This window comes from Theropithecus gelada, chromosome 1 (assembly GCF_003255815.1).
Source record: "Theropithecus gelada isolate Dixy chromosome 1, Tgel_1.0, whole genome shotgun sequence".
Taxonomy (NCBI): domain Eukaryota; kingdom Metazoa; phylum Chordata; class Mammalia; order Primates; family Cercopithecidae; genus Theropithecus; species Theropithecus gelada.
In genome coordinates this window covers 163,101,531-163,120,608 of record NC_037668.1, presented here as the reverse complement: position 1 = coordinate 163,120,608, position 19,078 = coordinate 163,101,531, and the positions used below count along the sequence as shown (strand labels likewise).

Sequence of the window (19,078 nt, the reverse complement as noted above, 5' to 3'; positions counted from 1 at the left end):
TGTGTGGTGTGTCTAGTGTGTAGTAGGGTGTATATGTGTGGTGTGTGCATGTGTATGTGGTATGTAGTAGTGTGTGTGTGGTGTATGTCTGTGTGGTATGTGTGGTGTGTAGTAGGGTGTGTGTGTGGTTTGTGTGTGGTGTGTGTGGCGTGCAGTAGGATGTGTGGTGTGTGTGATGTGTGTCTATGTAGTGTGTGTGTCTGTGTGGCATGTGTGGTGTGTGTAGTGTGGCGTCTTTGTGGTGTGTATGGCATGTAGTAGGTTGTGTGTGTGGTGTCTGTGTGGGGTGTGGGGTGTGTGGTGTGTAGTAGGGTGTGTGGTTCGTGTGTGGCATGTAGTAGGGTGTGTGGTGTGTCTGTGAGGTGTGTGTCTGTGTGGTGTGTGTCTTTGTGGTGTGTGTGGCATGTAGTAGGGTGTGTGTCTGTGTGGTATGTGTTGTGTGTAGTAGGGTGTGTGTGTGGCATGGGCTGGGAGTGTAAGGGGAGGGGGCATTGCCAGTGCGGGGAGGAGGACAGGGGCACGGGCAGGGGGAGGAGGACAGGGGCGCGGGCAGGGGCAGGAGCAGGGGCAGGAGCAGGAGCCCTGGCTGGGTGGCAGATGCCCCGGCTCAAGCTGCAGGAAAGTAGCTGGAGAGACCACCGCCTCCTCCCCAGCCCACTTCCTTCCCAGCCCACTTCCTCCCCACAGCCCGTGGGAGACCTAGTGGTGCCCCCTGCTGTGTGTCCAGGAGCCTGCCGCCTGCCTCCAGCCCCATCTCCACCCAAGCCAGGCCCGCGCCCTCCGCACACAGCCGCACCACAGCCAGGCTTCACTGCCTCCCAGGCCCAGTCAATGCTCACACCCTGGAAAGGAGGAGGTGGGCAACCGGTGGGAGGCTGGAGGCAGAAGGAGGCTCCATTAACCCAGTAATGGAGCAGGACATCAGCACCGTGGCATCTGCTAGCTGGCAGCACCGGGAAGGGGGTCCTGTTTCCATCTCTAAGGCCCAGCTGAGATGGGTGACAGCAGCCAGTGCAGGGACATGGCAGAGAATGCCAGAAAGGCTGTGTATGTGTATGAACACCATCTCTGAATGTATAAACATGCATGAACTGGCACTGTGAACATGTATGCAAGCAAACATTGTGTGCAGGTGCGTTACACTGCCATATGTGGGAATGTGAGAAGCCCTAGGGAAGGGAGGGCTGGAGGTCTCGGGCCACACCACTTGTCCAGGAAGCTGAGGTGATAGCTACAGGCCCTGTATGTGGGTAATGGGAGGGGGTGGACTACGGTGCGGGTCAACTTACAGTCTCGGGGTTGGAAGAGACCACAGGGTCACCAGCCCCCACCCTCCCTCTGCAGCAGCGGCATCTCTTGCCAGACCCTCTGTCTCCAAAGGTGGCACGAGGTCTGGGACCTGAAAGAGGTATCAGGAGACCTGGTTTCTCTCCCCTTCTTTCCATCCTTTGGAAAGTGGCTTTGCATCTCCCAAGATAGCCTCTCAGCTTTCAATTTTGTGTTTTTGAGACAGGGTCTCACTCTGTCGCCCAGGCTGGAGAGCAGGGGTGCAATCACAGCCCACTGCAGCCTCCACCTCCCAGGCTCAAGGGATCCTCCTGCCGCAACCCCCATGAGTAGCTGGGACTACAGGGGCACCACCATGCCTGGCTATTTTTTGTAGAGAAGGGGTCTCACTATGTTGCCCAGGATGGTCTCAAACTCCTGGGCTTAAGCAATCCACCTGCCTCAGCCTCCCAAAGGGCTGAGATTACATGCCTGAGCCACTGCATGCAGCCTAGATAGCCTCTCAGCTTTTAAAACCCAGCGTTCTGAGATGCTTGGAGAGTTCTACCTCTGAAGGTGAGTGGCACAAAGGGTGGTGGGGTCATGAGAGAATGCAGGCTTTAGAACAGCTGGGGCTGCTTTCCAACCTGACACTTAGCAGCTCTGCAGCCCTAGGAGATGAGTTCATTTCCCTGGGATCATTTCTTAGCTACAAACCAAGGGTCAAGTGCCTGTCTCACAGGGATGTTATGAGGATTGAAGAGGCCACGTGTGCTGGCACAAAGTGCACCCTAAATAAGTACTCATTTCCTTTCCTCGGTTCTCCTCTCAGTGGGGCTAGGCTGAGTCCATGCTGACCGTGGACTCAAGGACAGACCTTGTGTTCACCACAACGAGGGCTGCAGTGCTCGCCAAGCCAGGGATTCTGAGCCAGCCCAGGAGGGCAAGGGTTGCTGCAGAGGTTGTGCGGCTGGGGAGCCTGAGGCCCAGAATTCTCTTCCCTGGCTCTGTGTGTTCCTCTCGCAGAGACTGTGCCACTTCTGCCTGGTGTCAAAGGTACTTGTATAAGCAGCTCAGCTCCCAGAGGACCACTAGGGCTGTGAGGTGGGAACATGTCTTGTTTATGACTGCATTTCCTGCCAGCTCCCAGAGCAGCAGCTTGATTGCTGAGCCTGGCAGCAGGTCACAGAGGAGGTGGGGGATCTCACCAGGCACTGCCCCCCAACTCTGGCAACCTCCGTCCCATCAAGCTCCCTGCCAAAGGACAGAAGAGAAACCCCAAAGGTGAAAAAGGCACCCTGTCTAGGTCAGACCCTGACACCCAGGGCCTGAGTGGTCATGGGGGTGGTGTGAACAGGCAGGTGTACTGCCTTGCGGGGCTCCACTATAGGCAGGCGGGCCCATGGCTCCCCACGGGCAAAGGAGGTCCAATGCAGCTCAGGTTCTCCAGAGAGTAATGCGCAAAGGAAGGGCATGAAGACCACTTCCCTGGTTAATGAGGGGCTCACCAAGAATTGTCTGCCTTACCCAACCTTGAAAATAACCCCGAGCCTGTTTAATTGCTTAAAAATCCACTCTCATCTGATCTTCACTTTCCTTTCCTCCAAATCCTGTGGCAAGCTCCATGCTAAGTGCTGGGAATACAAGATGAATAAAACCCAACCCCATCCCGAAGCAGCTCACGGGGAGATGACAGAGCTCAGGCCTTTGGGAGGTGCAGCAGATGTGGTTCTGCCCCTTGACAGAGGAGACAACTAAGGCTCAGAGATCAGCTTGCCCAAGGCCTCACAGTGCACTTGAACCCTGACTTCCTAGCACCCAGCCCAGGGCTCTTTCCTTCCCAACAAAGAGCCCCAGCGAGCTCCTCAAGCACACTGGGAAGGTGGGTCTAACGGGAAGATCACAAAGGCACTGGGCTCAGAGGTAGGTGCCGGAGGCAGGGAGGGAGGCCACGGTGCCCACTCCGTGCCAGCAGCGTATTCATTTCATCCGCGCCCTGTGAGGTGGGGACTGTGATTCCCATTTTGTAATTGAGGAAACTGGGCCTCAGGGGGAGTGAAACAGGTGGTTCGCTCACAGCACCCTTCCCCAGAGGATGGAAAGAACTGTACTCGAAGGTAGCAGAGTAGCTCGCTTTGGGCCACACCGGGACCTGGGAGAGGTCATGAGACATCTGGGAAGCCCAGCCTGCTCTCGGTGGGAGCTGGGAGCCAGCACCCAGGCAGGGAGCTGGCCAAGGAAGGTGCAGTCTGGTCCTCCCATTTCCAAGAGCACCTCCATCCTTCCAGATGCTGGCCAGGCCCCAAGGACAGAGATGTGCCCATCACTCTTCAGACAGAGATGCCCATTATCACCAACACCTCTGACAGCTCATGGTCTCCAGAAACTAAAGTGGAGCATGCAAGTCCCGGGGGCACAATTAGGTGCTCCGAAGAAGCCAGCTCTCTCCTGCCTGACCGGGGGCTGGGACAGACATGGGAGATAGGGGCCAGGAGGGATGAACCATCACCTCAAAGCACCCATGGGCTGGAGGAGGGGAGCAATAAGGGGGAGAATTCCAAATTGGAAAGTCTCAACTTGGAATTCTATGTGGATCCAAACCTAGAAGACAGCTCTGCTGAGGAAGAGGAGCAAGTGAAACACCAGGTGCAGCCAAGTGGGGTGAATTAGCACCTGGGCTCTGGGCAGACTGACCTGGATTGGAGTCTCGGCTCTCCCACTTTTAGCAATGGGAACTTGAGCAGGTTGCTTAACCTTTCTGGGCCTCAGCACTCCATCTGCAAAATGGGAATGATAACGGAAGCTGCCGCACAGGGCTGCGAGGCTTAGGAGCACTGTATGGCATTACGTCCACGGCCGGTTCCCGAGCCAGGCTGGGCACGGGCCTGTCAGAAGCACATGGGGATGGTTCCAGTGAAGTGGTGGGGCAGCCTCTCTGCTAACCTCCTATTAAGGACCAGGTTAAGCCAACACCCTTTTTTTTTATTTCCTGGGATAATTCAGGTCTCTCTTAATATATAAATGGTCCTCCTTCTACCCATGCCTTTAGCTCCAGCCCAGACGGCCTTCTTGATACCCACCTCTGGGCCAAGTCCTCTCTTCTGAGACCATCCTGGGCAACTATGTTGCACTATCCCTGGCTTCTTTCCTGGTCTGTGGTTGTCAGACACCCACCCAGGTGGACGTCTCTTGCCTGGAGGCTGGACAGCCTCTTCCAAGCCCACCTCATCTCCTCCTAAACCTTGGCCCCTGCTGCTCTTTCAGGAAGCCTTTCCTCAGGGGCCGCCTGGTTCGAGGCGCCTTTGCCCTGTGGTTCTCAGCAGAAGCGCCTGTGCATCATGGGAAAGCCGGCTGGCGATGGGATGCACGGCGCTCCGTTAGGGTCTGCACTGGAGTACAAGCCAGGACACTGCACTATCCCTGGCTTCTTTCCTGCCGCTGTGTCCAGACACTGCCAAGCCTTTCCCCCTCCTCCAGCCCCCCTTCCCCAATACTCAGGCCTCTCAGCAGCCACGGCTTCTCCAACTGTGGCTGCTGAGTCTCTATTTTGGTTGCTCAAGTTTTCAAGTTCTCATCTGTGGGTATCTGACCGCATCCTCCTCTCAGAAGTTAGCAGAGTCTAGCTGTTCTTCCTCTAGCTGCCACTCCCATCCTATAGATGACAACACTGGGATGTGAAGAGGTGAGGTTGCCCAGACTCCCCAAGGATGTCCCAGCCAAAACCTACCCCCAGTGTGGTGGCTCACGCCTGTAATCCCGGCACTTTGGGAGGTTGAGGCCAGCCTGGGCAGCACAGTGAAACCCCATCTCTACAAAAAATTTAAAAATTCAGCAGGCATGGTGGTGCGTGCCTGTAGTCCCAGCTGCTCAGGAGGCTGAGGTGGGAGAATCACTGGAGCCTAGGAGTTTGACATTAGGTGAGACCGAGCCATGCCAGCGGGCCAGCCAAGCGGCCATACCCAGCAGGCAGCTGGGCGGGCAGGTGAATTGCTCAGAAGTGACGCCAGAAGTCACTAGCACAAAAGAATAATCCACTGGGGAGAGTGTGGGCATCAGAAGAAATCCAGAGATGGGCTTCTAGAAATATCAGCATTTGGAGGATTTGCAGAGAAAGAGGAAAGCCAGGGAGATTGGGGAATGACCAGGAATGGGAGGAAAGCTCTGAAGAACAGAAAAGGACTCCATGGCCATACAGTTATTACACTGGAGGGGCAGGCAGGGGCTGGGAGGGGACAGGGATCCTTCTGGGGAATTTCTTTGGTGATTATACAGGTGCATATACCCATAAGTTGTGCACTTTGCTGAATCTAAGTTATAACTCCATCAAAAGAAAAACGAATGTGCACAGCAGAAAGAGCTGGGGGCTGACCCCTGGCTCCCACACACTCTGGCTTGAGCAGGTGCTGGAGGACACCATGGAGAGAGGGAACATAGATCCTAATGGAGCGCTGTGCATCCCATCGCCAGCCGGCTTTCCCATGATGCACAGGCGCTTCTGCTGAGAACCACAGGGCAAAGGCACCTCGAACCAGGCGGCCCCTGAGGAAAGGCTTCCTGGAAGAGAAGCAGGGGCCAAGGTTTAGGAGGAGATGAGGTGGGCTTGGAAGAGGCTGTCCAGCCTCCAGGCAAGAGACGTCCACCTGGGTGGGTGTCTGACAACCACAGACCATGATGGGACTCCTCACAGCCACCACCCTGGAAAGCGCAGGGATGACAGCTGACTTGGGAAGGTGATGACACAGCCGAACACACTCCTGGCTCCAGAGACACCCTCCACAGAGCCTGACCTAGGGCAGGAGAGCCTCCCTGGTCCAGGACGCCAGAGGCCTCTAGGCTTTTCCTCACAGGAGCAGAAGCATCGTTCCACACCACGGGCCCCAACAAACATTTGAGAAGGGGCCATTGCCCTGCCTAGCAGTAAAATACACAGGGCTCTGGCCTCCCTGCTCTGGGCCAGAGGAGAGGGGGAATGGAAGTGGGCAGAGGACTGTCCTTCATATGACCGCTGGTGACAAACACTGTGTCCTGCAGAGCACGGCCCAGAATAAAGCACCTCCACCCACACACACGGCATTCGGCAGCTGCAGGGCCCAGCCCCACACCATTTCTGAAGGTCGACACACAGCACATATCACAGCCGAGGAAACTGACAGAGAGAGGAAGGGACTTGTCCGAAGTGACAGAGTAAGAAGCCTGCCTCCCAATCCAGTGCTCTTCCAAGCTGGCAAAATCCTGAGCCTCGGAGAGGCTTAACGAGCTGCCTGCCTACCAAAGCCGGCACGGGTGAGCATCTGTGGCTCTCTGGAACCGCACGGAGTTCCCATCACCCTGCGGATGACCCCTGCTCGGAGCTGTAACTATAAGTGGAATTCCCGGGGTAGCTCCCATCAGACCCTGACTCCCTGGAGCTGGCAACAGAGAGCCGGCATGTAACCGTCCCTGTAGACGGAGCTAGCGTGCAGCAGGGTTTCTGATGTTCTGCTGCAGGCTCACTTCGCACTTGAGAAGCAGGAACGACTTCAGTTTTTTTCTAGCAGCTTCTCAGCTCTTCCCAGTGGCCCCTCCCCCAAGCAAAGTCCCCTGAGAAGAAAAAATCACACCACATCTTTGTGGATCAGCGGTGCCTCTGCCCCTACCCACGACACCACGCGTGGTTCCTCATGAAGAGTGACTTGTGGCTCCTTCGCAGCAGTGCGGGCTGGAGGCGGAAGATGGACGAACCCACTGCTGGGGTCTCCTCTCTTCATGTGAGAAAATAGATTTAGGCTCAAACCGAAGGAGGGTTTTTGCACAGTCAGCACCACCCATTGATGGGTTCATGGTCCCAGGAGGTAATGAGTGCTCCATCATTGGGAGCATTCAAGCTGAGGTTAGCACACTATTGGGAGGGATGTTATAGACAGGACTCAGGTAAGGGGACACAGTGTTGGCCTACATGAAACTTGAGGTCCCCCTTCCAACCCTGAGAAGAAACCCTGTCTCTACTAAAAATACATCTAAATCTCTGACATCTCTATCCCAGTCCTTGCTGCCGACTGGCCTCATTCGCCAGGCCCTGCTGGTTTGCCAGGCAGTTTGTCCTCAAGGAGAAGTAGCTGCCAATCACATGGGGACCACAAGAGTTTCCTTTATGACATCACCACCCTGCAGGAAGGGGCTGAGGTGGGATAAGAGGGGAGAAACAAGACAGAAGGCAGCACCTGAGAAGGGGCCAGCTCCCGAGGGCCTGCAATCGGCAGTGTTGCCACCAGTAGGTAATTTGTGGGGCACACTGCTGTGGGGGTCTGAGGAAGCCACATCTGGGCCCAGAAGGGAAACAGCCCAGTTCTGGCCTCCTGACTGGGGTGGGGGACTGTCAAGGGAAAAATGAGCCCAACCTAGCTCTCTGAGGTTCGTTAGAGAAAAAGGTGAATGTTGAAGACGTGTCATGGCAGGCAGCTCATTAAGCCCACGGAGCTTAAAAATAGTGAGACACTCAGGCATTGGGGGATGGAGAGCTGGGGCTGAGACTCCGGCTCATCACACTAGAGGCAAGAACAGCAAACCTGGGAGAAACCGACTCTACAACCAGTGGAAGAAAGGCTGTGTAGCCATCGCCGGATCCCTGGGTAAGCCTGGAGCCCAGGCCTACTGGAAATGTCAGACCCTGTTCTGTCCATGAGAAGACTAAGCCCAGAGGAGGGCGTTCCCAGGCATTATCCAACAGGCTCCACTGCTCTCCATGCAGGGGAAGAGAGGAGACACAGAGACACAGACCTGCCCCGGAGGAATCCAGAGCCCAGCTGCCCAGAGAGGCTCCACCTGATTCCCTGGGTCTGGGCACCCCCTTAAAAGCCCTTTATGCCATATTTCCTTTCAGTCAAGTGACGCAGGCTTTGGGACCAGACAGCCTTTGCTCAAATCCTTCCACTGTTATCTCCCGGCTTGGTGGCCTTGGAGGCATTATTTCCCTGTCCTGGATGTGCTTCCTCTTCTATAAAGCAGAGACACTACAAATTCCCACCACAGAGGGGTAAATGCACCATCCTGTATGTTATGTGCTTGGCACAGGACCTGTGGTGCAGGAGGCACTCTGACCGGTGGGATCCAGGAAGTAAGGAATATGGACTAAAGGGAGGGCCAAGGAAAAGTTTACAGGATGTGGCCTTGCAGTTGGAAGATGCAGACGCGCCTTGCTTGGTGCTGCCAGGTTGGGTTTGCAGAATGCAATGAATGCTCTTGCTGACTAAGGATGCGGAAAAGTGAACTGGGGAATCATGACCTAGGGGAAGCCACTAGGTCAAATACTGATCCCTATTTAAGTCAACTAACATACGCTGGGCACCCAGTGGTTGCCCAGCACTTTCCCATCAATGATCCCAAACCAGGATCTAGGTAGGCCAAGCCTCCAAAGGCGGCTGGGTAGTTCAATGGAATGAGGGCTGCAGGGACTCCAGAGGGAGCAGGACTCCAGAGAAGGGGAGCCGGGGAAGACTGAGGGGATGTGTAGGTGAGGTGGCTCTCTTCTGGCTCAGAGAATAGACGGTCCTCAGCCCACACCAAGGGCTCTATAATAGAAGGGAGGCCTAGGGTGGCTTCTCCCCTCTCCCCGTCTTCATCCCACTCAGCCCCTACCTGGCCTTGAGCACACTGGGTAGGAGAAGTGTTGCTGAGCACAGCAGTGACCTGAGGCCCTGGGCACCCATCCCAGCTTAGCTCCCCAGGGGGCTCCGGTTGCTGAGGAAGAACATAGAACTTGTATAGGATGGGAGAGCTGGAAGGAAACTTAGGATCAATTGTTCTAGCCTCTAAATGAACGCTGGGGAAACCCAGAGATAGAAAAAGGAAATTACTACCCCTTCCAAGCCAGTGAGAAAGCCAGAGCTAGAATCCAGGGCTCTTTCCATGATATTGCACCTCCCATCTCAGCCCTGTCTCTTAGGAAATGCCATGTTGAAGCTTTAGGTATTGGGGAAATTTAACTGAGGCTCAAAGGGACACAAATTCCCTAAAGCCACATGGTGAGTCAGACACCGAAACGCAAAGTGTCTGGTCCTTTCCCAGCATCCAACAAACTTTTCTTGGGCACCTACTACAGTCAGGGTGGGAGCACTTTCAGACATTCTCTCACTTAAACCTCCCATGTGGGAGCAAGCTGGTGGCAGAGTGAAGGGCCAGAGGCCAGGGTCCAAATCCTGGCTCTCTCAGCTGAGTCTCCTTGGACAAGTCCCTTGATGTCCCTCAAATGATGCCTCCATTTCTTCACTTTTTAAGAGGGGGATACATAATAGTACCTACCTCATAGAGTATAGTGATAATTAAAGGAGATTATCCACACAAAATACTTAGAACAGAGCCTCATAATATAAATATACCATTTAAAAATAAGTATACCAGCCGGGCATGGTAGCTCATGCCTGTAATCCCAGCACTTTGGGAGGCCAAGGCGGGTGGATCACCTGAGGTCGGGAGTTCGAGACCAGCCTGACCAACATGAAGAAACCCTGTCTCTACTAAAAATACAAAATTAGCTGGGCATGGTGGCACATGCCTGTAATCCCAGTTACTTGGGAGGCTGAGGCAGGAGAATCACTTGAACCTGGGAGGCGGAAGTTGTGGTGAGCCAAGATCGTGCTATTGCACTCCAGCCTGGGCAACAAGAGTGAAACTCCATCTCAAAAAAAAAAAAAAAAAAAAAAAAAAGTATACCATTTGACAATCCTACATATACCCAAGAGAAATGAAAACACATATCCTTATGAAAATCCTTCCACAAATGTTGATAGCAGCATTATTCAGGGTAGCTGAAAAATGGAATCAACTAAATGCCCATCAACTGATGAATGGAGAAATAAAACGCAGTATATCCACACAATGGAATGTTATTTGGAAATAAAAAGAAATAAAGTACCGATACATGCTTCAGCATGGCTAAACCTTGAAAGCACTATGTGAGTGAAGAAAGCCAGTCACAAAAGACCATGTATTGTATAGTTCCATCTAAATAAAATATCCAGAAGGTGCAATTTCATAGAGACAGAAAGTAGATGATTAGTTGGCTAAGGCTGGGAGGAACGGAAGAATCAAGGGTGACTGCTAATATGTATGGAGTTCCTTTTTAGGGGTGAAAAAATGTTCTGAAATTAGATTGTGGTGATGGTTGTGCAATTCTGTGAATATATTAAAAACTATTGAATTGTGCACTTACATGGGTAAATTGTATAGTATGTGAATTATATCTCAATAAAGCTGTTTTTAAAAAGTAAATATATATTTATGAACTTTCATAAATAAGATAGTAAATCATATCCATTCCAATTTAATGATAAGGCTCAGAGCGAGTCAGTAACTTGCCCAAAGCCACATGGCTAGTAGGCTGCAGGACCTGACTTTGGACTTTGTGTTGTTTGGACTCCTTGTCAGGAGTCTGACAACACAAAGCTTGACTCCTGTCAAGTTCCTAAGACCTGATCCAGCCCAGACTCATGGAGAGCAGGTCTGCCCTTATATATCTTGGGGAAAGCCTCCATTCCCTGTCCCAATGAGGCCATTCAAGAAGTTCTCCCCGCCCTCTAATCTAAACCCATTCAACTTACAAGGGATGATGTTCAGGGGGATTTGAGGTCAGGAGCAGGGTCACAGGAGACAGGCACTGGAAGGGAAACCTACATTTCTAGCCAATTCTGGATGTCTTCTTTAGGGAAGCCTGGGGAAGGGGGCAGATGAAATATAGTGGACTTCAAGACATGAGCCCACAGTTGATTTTGGGGGTGACCTTGGCCAAGAAACCTCAGCTCTGGGGTTCTTGGTAAAATGATATTCAGGAAGAAGCTCTGAGGAAAGCTCCAGAAGCAGACATTTCTAAGGCCATTTCTAAAGTGGCCTTCCCTCTGCATATTCACAACTCACCCCAGATGACCAGGTGGGAAGTCTGTAGGGCAGTGGGCATCACTTGGTTGCTTGCTTGGGTATACACAGGCTGGCCACTCCCATGGTTCTTGGCAGAGGATACTGGGGCCAAACCATGAGGCCCTAACCTAACCATCAATCCAATACTGTGAGCACGTCAGACTGGCTCTTCCTCCCAGTCAGGAAGGAGGCAAGAGGAGGAAGCGACAAGGGCACTAACAGTCAGGGTCCTTGTCTTACCTGGCAAGAAAGATGCTGACTGTGATATTGACTCAATGTGCTGCTTCTGGTCAGCCCCTGCCTGCCTCCCTGCACTGTGGATAGTCCGGTTGCAGGTGGTAGGGGGAAGGAGCTCCCACTTTTGACATGCCAGGACCTCAGCCAGAAAGCCAGCATGTACTCCAGAGCAGGGGCAGGAAGAGGCCAACCTGTGCATCCGCTATGCTCACTGGCTTTTTCAGACCATCATCCACCTCATTTGATTCCAGGATATCTTGGGAGAAGTGAGGAAGACAGGCATCCCTCTCCACATTTTTTAATGGGGACCACTGAGGTCCAAGAGATAGGGAAAACCCGCTCGCCTGGGGCGATGTGCAGTAACTTAATAGTGGGTTCACTGGGTTGTAGATTCTCCTCATTAAAGCCAATCATATCCCTGCCTTGCCCACTCCCAGCTCTGCTGCTAAGTTTATCTACAAAATGTCCATCAGTTTTCAGAAACACCATAACAACACTCTTTATAGCACTTGATAGCGAAATCTGTATAACACAGTGTGTCAGGCACTGCCTATTCTTAGAGCTATATGTAAATAGTCATACATCAAATCCTCATGCCAACCTGATGGCAAGCTATTTCATTTCCATTTTACAGATGAGGAAACTGAGGTAACAAGTGTTTAAATAACTTAGCCAAAGTCCCACAGATAAAAAACTGGAGGAGCTGGCATTTGAATACAGGCAACCTAGCCCTAGCATCTGAGGTTTAACCACTGTACAACAGTGCCAAGCACATACAAGTACAAGGCTCCACATGTTCCAAGTCACACTAAGACATGGACTAGGGGCCGGGCAGATGGTTCACACCTGTAATCCCAGCACTTTTTGGAGGCTGAGATAGGAGGATTACTTGAGCCCAGGAGTTCGAGCCCAGCCTGGGAAACATGGTGAAACTCTGTCTCTACCAAAAAATAAAATATAAAAAAAACAAAAACAAAGAAAAACCTCCCAAAACAAAAATTATCCAGGCATGGTAGTGCACACCACAAGCTATGTGGGAGGCTGAGGTGGGAGGATCACCTGAGCCTCAGGAGGTGGAGGCTGCAGTGAGCCATAATCACACCACTGCACTCCAGCTTGGGCGACAGAGTGAGACCCTGTCTCAAAAATCCTGAAAACCAAACCAAAAACCATGGACTGCGGCGCAGCTCAGGACAAAGTACACATGCAGGAAGTCCACATAAGTCCAGGAGCTGGACTGTGCTCTCACCCAGGCACCATGTGCTGGGGGCGGGGACGGGGGACAGGCTGCAATCTGTCTCTGAGCAGCCGGCTGCCCTCAAGTCCCAGCCCAGCCGAGCAGTGGGGAGCAGGTTGAAGGCAGGCTTGGAGCTGGCAGGCTCGGTCTGCCCTGCTGTGAGCGGCAGCGTTGAGAGACTCTCCTGCCGGCTGCTCATAGGTGCTGCAGTATCTCTCCTGGCTGCAGGGCTGGCTGGGCTAAGGCAAGGCCAAGGGCCCTCCTTGCCCCCTTTCACCCTCTGCCCCTCCCTCAGTGACCGGGGCCAAACTAAGGGCTTAGGAAGCTACTCTGGCTTTCTGGTCTCCAAGGACTGCCAGCCCTGATGATCAATTTGGTGGCTGTGGGACCAGGTTTAGGCTTGGGTGGCAGCACTGACCTCCAGGAATGTCACTGTGGCCCCTTCAGGGACAGGTAACAAACCTGGCTCATTCCCAAGACAGTAAGGAAGTCCAGTGGATCAGCTCCCACAGTTGTCCACCTAGTAGATTTGCCAACAGCGGGCAATTCCCCTGGTAGGAAGTCCTTCTTGTACCTCACATGAGCCCTTCCTGCTGCAGTATAGCCCCAGTACCTTCTACTAGAAACCCTTCTGCTTCCAAATGCACCCTTTGTTAAACTGCTAAGCTGTGATTCCATGAGCAACGCAGCCATCACAAAAGCCACTGAAGCAGACGGCAGCTGCTACAGGGTTCAAGAATTCCACTCCGGCTGGGGAAGGCTGTGGGCTTTGCCCCTCCTCTCCTCCCTCCCAGCCCCTCCCCAATCTCAGGACAGACAGAAAAGAGGAGCAGGATGTGGAGAAGAAAAATGGAAAGATAACAAAACAAAAGCAGAAAAAAAAATTCACAGCCTCTCTTGACCTGCCAAGGACTTTTTCCACATCTTTCCCTAGGCTCGGGGACCCAGATAAGGAAGCGAGCCTTTCTCACAGCTTCTGCAGCTTCTGCCTGAGAGACCCGCTCAATGGGCCATCTGCTCGGAGGCCTTTCTGCAAAAGCTTCAAAAGTTCCATTTCTCCAGGGAGCTGGAAGCTGGGGAGGTGTCAGCTCCAAACAATAAGTGAAATTTATTAGGGATCAGGGCTTCTGGGAGGATGGTGCCTGTGAATGGGGCCGGATGCACTCCGAGATACAAAGGGTTATTTAATGTGGAACATCCAAAGGCTCCTTCAGAAGTCAAATCCTCACAACCAAGGCCCTACACGCTGCAGTCTTCCTTTTCAGAATGACTCCCCACCACCCTACCCTGTTAGCCCCTACCCACCCCATCCCAAGTCAGACTTACTCCCTATCCTTTGCCACTGGGCAAATATTGACTTTCTTTCACTCAGCCTTGTCAATGGAAGTGAGACCACTGGGGCTGGCTATTGTCTCCCTCCTCTCTCCTCTCAGAGGGCAAAGCAGGCTGTCAGCCTCAACAGCTCTGAGCAGGGGCCAACTGAGACAAGCTGAGAAAGCAAAGCGTGGTCTTGGAAGTAATATTTCTGTCTTTTGGTCTTTTGTCTTTCTGTCCTCCCTCCCTTCCCCAAGCCCATCTGGGTTTCTTTTTTTCACATTTGGCTATCCTGCTGCCCTGTCTGGCTCAAGAGCAGCAGCGTGGCATAGCTGGCATAACTGAGAGAGCTCAGGCCTGGGAATGCAAGTGTCTGATACTGGGTCACCTTATGCTAGTTGTTTAATTTTCTTGGGCTTCCGTGTTCTATTCTGCAAAATGGGAAGGTTGGACCCCATGATTTCAATATCTAGATCAGGAAGTTCCTTCCTGTCAGGACTCATGTCCTTTCTGCTGCAGTCAAAGCATTTTACCTTGTGCTCTGATTTTAGAAAAGATGGAAAATAACTGCTTGGTGCTTAACAGGGAGGAAGGAAAGAGCGTTGGACTGACGGTCTACAAGGGCCGGCAAGCTCCATCGCTGGTGCTAACCTGCTGTGTGGTCCTGGGCAAGGAGCTCCCCCTCTCTAAGCCTCAGTTTCCCCATAGTCAAAACAGAGGGCTGGATGAGATGATCCCACAGCCCCTTTCAGTGCCTCGTCCTGCCATGCCACTCATCTAACACATCCCTGTGGAAGGCGATGTCCCCCCCTCCTTCAGCCTTTTCTCCAAGGCTACATCTCACAGCCTTTCCTCATGATTAACCTTGAATGGAGGGATGCCACGCTGCTGGCTCGTGTTCCCTCATCATCAGGAGCCTTTTGTCAGCCACACTTCCCTCAGACTCACGCTTGCTTGGCCTTTGGCCTCTGTGGATGAGCTCTTCCTTTCTCCAGGCCCCATGACAAAGACCAGCGCATGCAAACTCCTGGAGCCTGAGGCCAGTGCACAGCAGAAGGACAACACAGAACACTGGGGCATTTTGGGGGAGCGTGTGCATGGTGACAACTGCAGGACTGTGAACTGTATCCCTGCTCCTCTAACTTGAGCCCTCTCTGTGATAACATAGAACCTCAAGGCCGGGCGCAGTGGCTCAAGCCTGTAATCCCAGCACTTTGGGAGGCCGAGACGGGTGGATCACGAGGTCAGGAGATCGAGACCATCCTGGCTAACACAATGAAACCCCATCTCTACTAAAAAATACAAAAAACTAGCCGGGCGAGGTGGCGGGCGCCTGTAGTCCCAGCTACTCGGGAGGCTGAGGCAGGAGAATGGCGGGAACCCGGGAGGCGGAGCTTGCAGTGAGCTGAGATCCGGCCACTGCACTCCAGCCTGGGTGACAGAGCGAGACTCAGCCTCAAAAAAAAAAAAAAAAAAAAAAGAACCTCAAAAACCCATTCCTTGTACATTAGTCAATATCACACTAGGGACTTCCTATTCCAGGTTGGTAATATTCCCTTTTCACAGGTGAGATAATTGAGGCTCAGAGAGGTTGATAATTTGCCTGAATTCACAAAGGTATTAAGGAGCAAGCCAAGATGGGGACCTAGATATATCTATCTGCAAAGCCTTTGCTTTTAACCATCAGCACTCTTACTGAGAAGGTGAGGTCATCGCCTCTCCCCAAGCTGACTTATAGGACTGGAATCAAAGAGCAGAGAACACCCAAAGCCTGAACGACTCCAACAAACCTCCCACCTCACCCCACGCCACCCCACCCCTCCCCACCCAGCCTCGGCAAAGGCAGAGCCAGAAGGGCCTTGGATCAACAAGGCCAGAAGGACTTTGGGTCATCTAAACCAAGCTTTCACTTCACATATGAGAAAACTGAGGTCCACAGTGGTGTGCGACTTGCCTAAGGTCACACAGCAAGTCTAGGGTAAACCTCAGTCCCGGCCATGGGGTCCTGGGAATCCTCCTCCAGGTTGAGCCAGTCCCTTTGCCACTCCTTCCACCTGGGGGTAGACATGCCTTCAGCCACTCACTCCAGGGACATCCAGCCTTATCCCTCTCTGCTTCTCAGTTGGTCCATTTCTAGAAGGTTCAGGCAATGGAGTAAAAGGCCCATTTTGTCGTAACCACAGAGGTGTGGCAGAGAGTGGGGAAGGAAGACCCAAAGGAAAACTGGTGTGAGCTTATTGGAAAGTCAAGCAGTCTCTCTGTTTCCCATGGAGTTTCTACTGCAGAATGGTCCTAATGGTCAGAGACAGAGAGACAGTGCTGACATTCCTATTCTGTAGCGAAGCTTTGAAGATGTTACGGGAAGATCACACTGCAAGTCCACAATCTTTCCCTGCTCCCCATGGCCACTGCTCACAGCTGCCCTGCCACCTGCTTGCTACACAGTTTGTATTATTATTAACAATAGCTACCACTCATTGAGGACTTAGACAGCTCAGCACTGGACCAAGTATTTACATATGCTTCTTGTTTAATCCTCATAAAAACCCTAAAATACCACCACTATTCTCATTTTGTTTTGACTACTTAGTAACTGAAGCTCAAAGATATGAAGTAATTTGCTCAAGGTCACACAGCCAATAACCAGTAGAGCCAAGGTCTCCTGGGGAGTCCCTCCAGGGGTGTGCCGGGCTTTGAAATTCATACACAGTATTTGTCTCAAGTTGTCTCAACTCTGGTGACAGAAGTGGGAGGGCAATGCATTGGAAATTCCTGGAGTCCACCTGCTCCCATCACCCAGCCAAGCCCACTTCCTGCTACTCAGACACCAGCCCAGAACTGCAGCCACAAAACTGTGCGGTTGCAAGGGCCTGAGAAGTTATCTAGTTCTACCTTCTCAATGTACAGGGGAGGAAAGCAAGAAAGGGCCTTGCCCAAGGTCACACAAGGTCACACAAATTGGAGGCTGAGCCTGTGAATTAAACTCAGCTCTCTTGTCTCAAACTGGGACTCATCCACAACACCCTAATGCCCAGTAAGAAGCCATTGTCTCATCTCAACTGAAGACAGAACCAGAGTTCATCCCAAAAAGGAGTTAGATTAGACTTTCCTATGGCAAGGACTGTCACATTGCACAATGAGGTGCTCTAGGCTATTGCAGTGGAGATCTTTTCTAAAACGAGAGGATTCCTTCAGATCTTCCTTATCTGAGGTGGATGCAGCCCTGTCTGGAGGTAGAGAGCAGACAGCATGACCTTGTGAGGTCCTTGACATCACCCTTTAACCTATGGTCATCTATCTGTCACAGCGAACCTTTCCCCAGGGAAGAATCCATCCTCTGCAAAGAGGATGTGTAATGCCGGAAAGCCAGCCTTTCTCCCCATCAGCTGAATTCTGAGAGTGGGGAGAGATGACCAATGAACAGGCTGAGGGTGTCACAGCCCTGCTACTTTGGGATGGGGGGTGCAGTAGGGGAGCTACAGTCTTCCCAGAGGCTAGGTCATTCTACCCAGCTGCACCCCACCCCCATCTTTTCAGTGGGTGACACCGGCAGGGTGTTAGGGCTGGGAGAAACTTCAGATACCTTAAATTCCAAACTCCATTTTCCAGATGAAGATACTGAGACCCAGAGCGGGTCAGTGAGTTGCCCAAGGTCACAGGACAGGTCAGAATGGAAGCTTTCGGACTCTCCCTGGGGCGCTGGGTTCACAGCTCCACCTTGCCACCCCCTGCTCAGGAAGTGAGCACTGAACTCACTTAAGAAAGGCCAGTGACCAAAGGCAGCGATTCCCAGGTAGAGGCTCGGGCAGGCATGCCCATGAGCTTGTCCCCCACGCACCCTCCCCCACCTCGTCCCCATTCCTGTCTTGGGCACCATGCGCCTCCATCATCTTGAGATTCAGAGAGGTGCAGCGGCTTGTCCAAGGTCACACTGCAAACCGAGTAGGACGCTGTTTCCACTGCCTAGCTGCCCCCTCCCATCGCCCGCCCGGGTCTCTGCAAGCTTGCCAGGATCCCCGGGAGCCTGCTTCCTCCAATGCACAGAGCCGTGGTGCGTGTCAAAGTGTGGGAAAGTTCCTGGGAGAGGAAGGGGTGGAAAATGCAGCCGCGCATCCCAACTCTGGACGGCTGCGGCAAGGCGGGGGGCTCAGAAAGGCAGCCAGCCCTGCGCACCGCGGATGCCTCCGGCACACCCCACTCTGCGCTAGGGGCTCCCCAGTGTTGCGCAAGCGTGGTCTTCCAGCTCCTCAGCGAAGCAGGCGCGGCGGGGTCCCACGCGCCCCGCACCCACTTCTCCCCGCACGCCCACTTCATGCACCTCCCCACGCCCTTCCCACGGTTTCTCTGCGGCGAGGCGCCTTCGCTTCCCCGCAGGTCCCCGGTCCCAGCACTAAGACACCGCAGCTTCTCTTGCCTTCTCTCCGCGTTGGACCCTGGCTCTCCGAGGGGAGAAACTGGCTGCGGGCGAGGGGTTCCCGAGATAATTCAGGACACCTCCCCCGGATCTAGCCAGGTAATTCCGACGCCCATGGATTTCCGGATTACAGTTCCCACCAAGGACTCAGTCCTGTACTTAGTTTATCCCGCCGTGAGCGCCAAGCCCCAAAAGTCGGGGTGTCCCTGTCTGGCGACCCCGCGTCTGCCCGCGCCCCAGGCCCTAAGGGTGGCCACTGTCGATCGAGGCGCGGCTTCGCTCGGGACTACTGGCTGCCCTCGTGGGGTGCCCTGCCTGGGGTTCCCTCTTACCCTGGGACGTTCCGGGCGCGTTCAGCCTGCGCTGGTGGAGAGGGCGGGGGCGGGGACGCCTGGGGTCCTGAAGTCCAGGTCCCTCTTCCCACTTCCCCGCCGGCCCTGCCGCTGCGGCCCTCGCTCCCGCGATTCTCTCCCTCTCTCTCTTCTCTTCCTCTCTCTCTGCAGTAGTAACAACCTGATCCCGCTTCCCCCGCCCGCCAATTGAGATGCTCCTCACATCCGCCTGCACACAGCACGCGCGTCCCCTCCGAGGGCGATCCCCGCAAACCGCGACGCAGGGCCCCCCGCCCCAGGCAATCCCCGCTGCGGGAGAGGCCGCCTCCGCGCGCCCACACCCCCCTTCTCCAGTCCGGACTGCCAGCGGAGGAGGAAACGGGCGACAGG

The 19,078-nt window shown here is 53.5% G+C and overlaps 1 protein-coding gene across 1 annotated transcript in view; it reads right to left on the bottom strand.

Moving 5' to 3' along the window:
* Positions 1–18,847, bottom strand: part of SYT2 (synaptotagmin 2) — a 45,078-nt gene extending 26,231 nt beyond the window's left edge. Inside the window, exon 1 of the mRNA XM_025401968.1 lies at positions 18,689–18,847. The gene's annotated coding sequence lies outside the window, so the exon portion shown is untranslated. The remainder of the gene's footprint in view (positions 1–18,688) is intronic.
* Between the last annotated feature and the right edge of the window lie 231 nt (positions 18,848–19,078).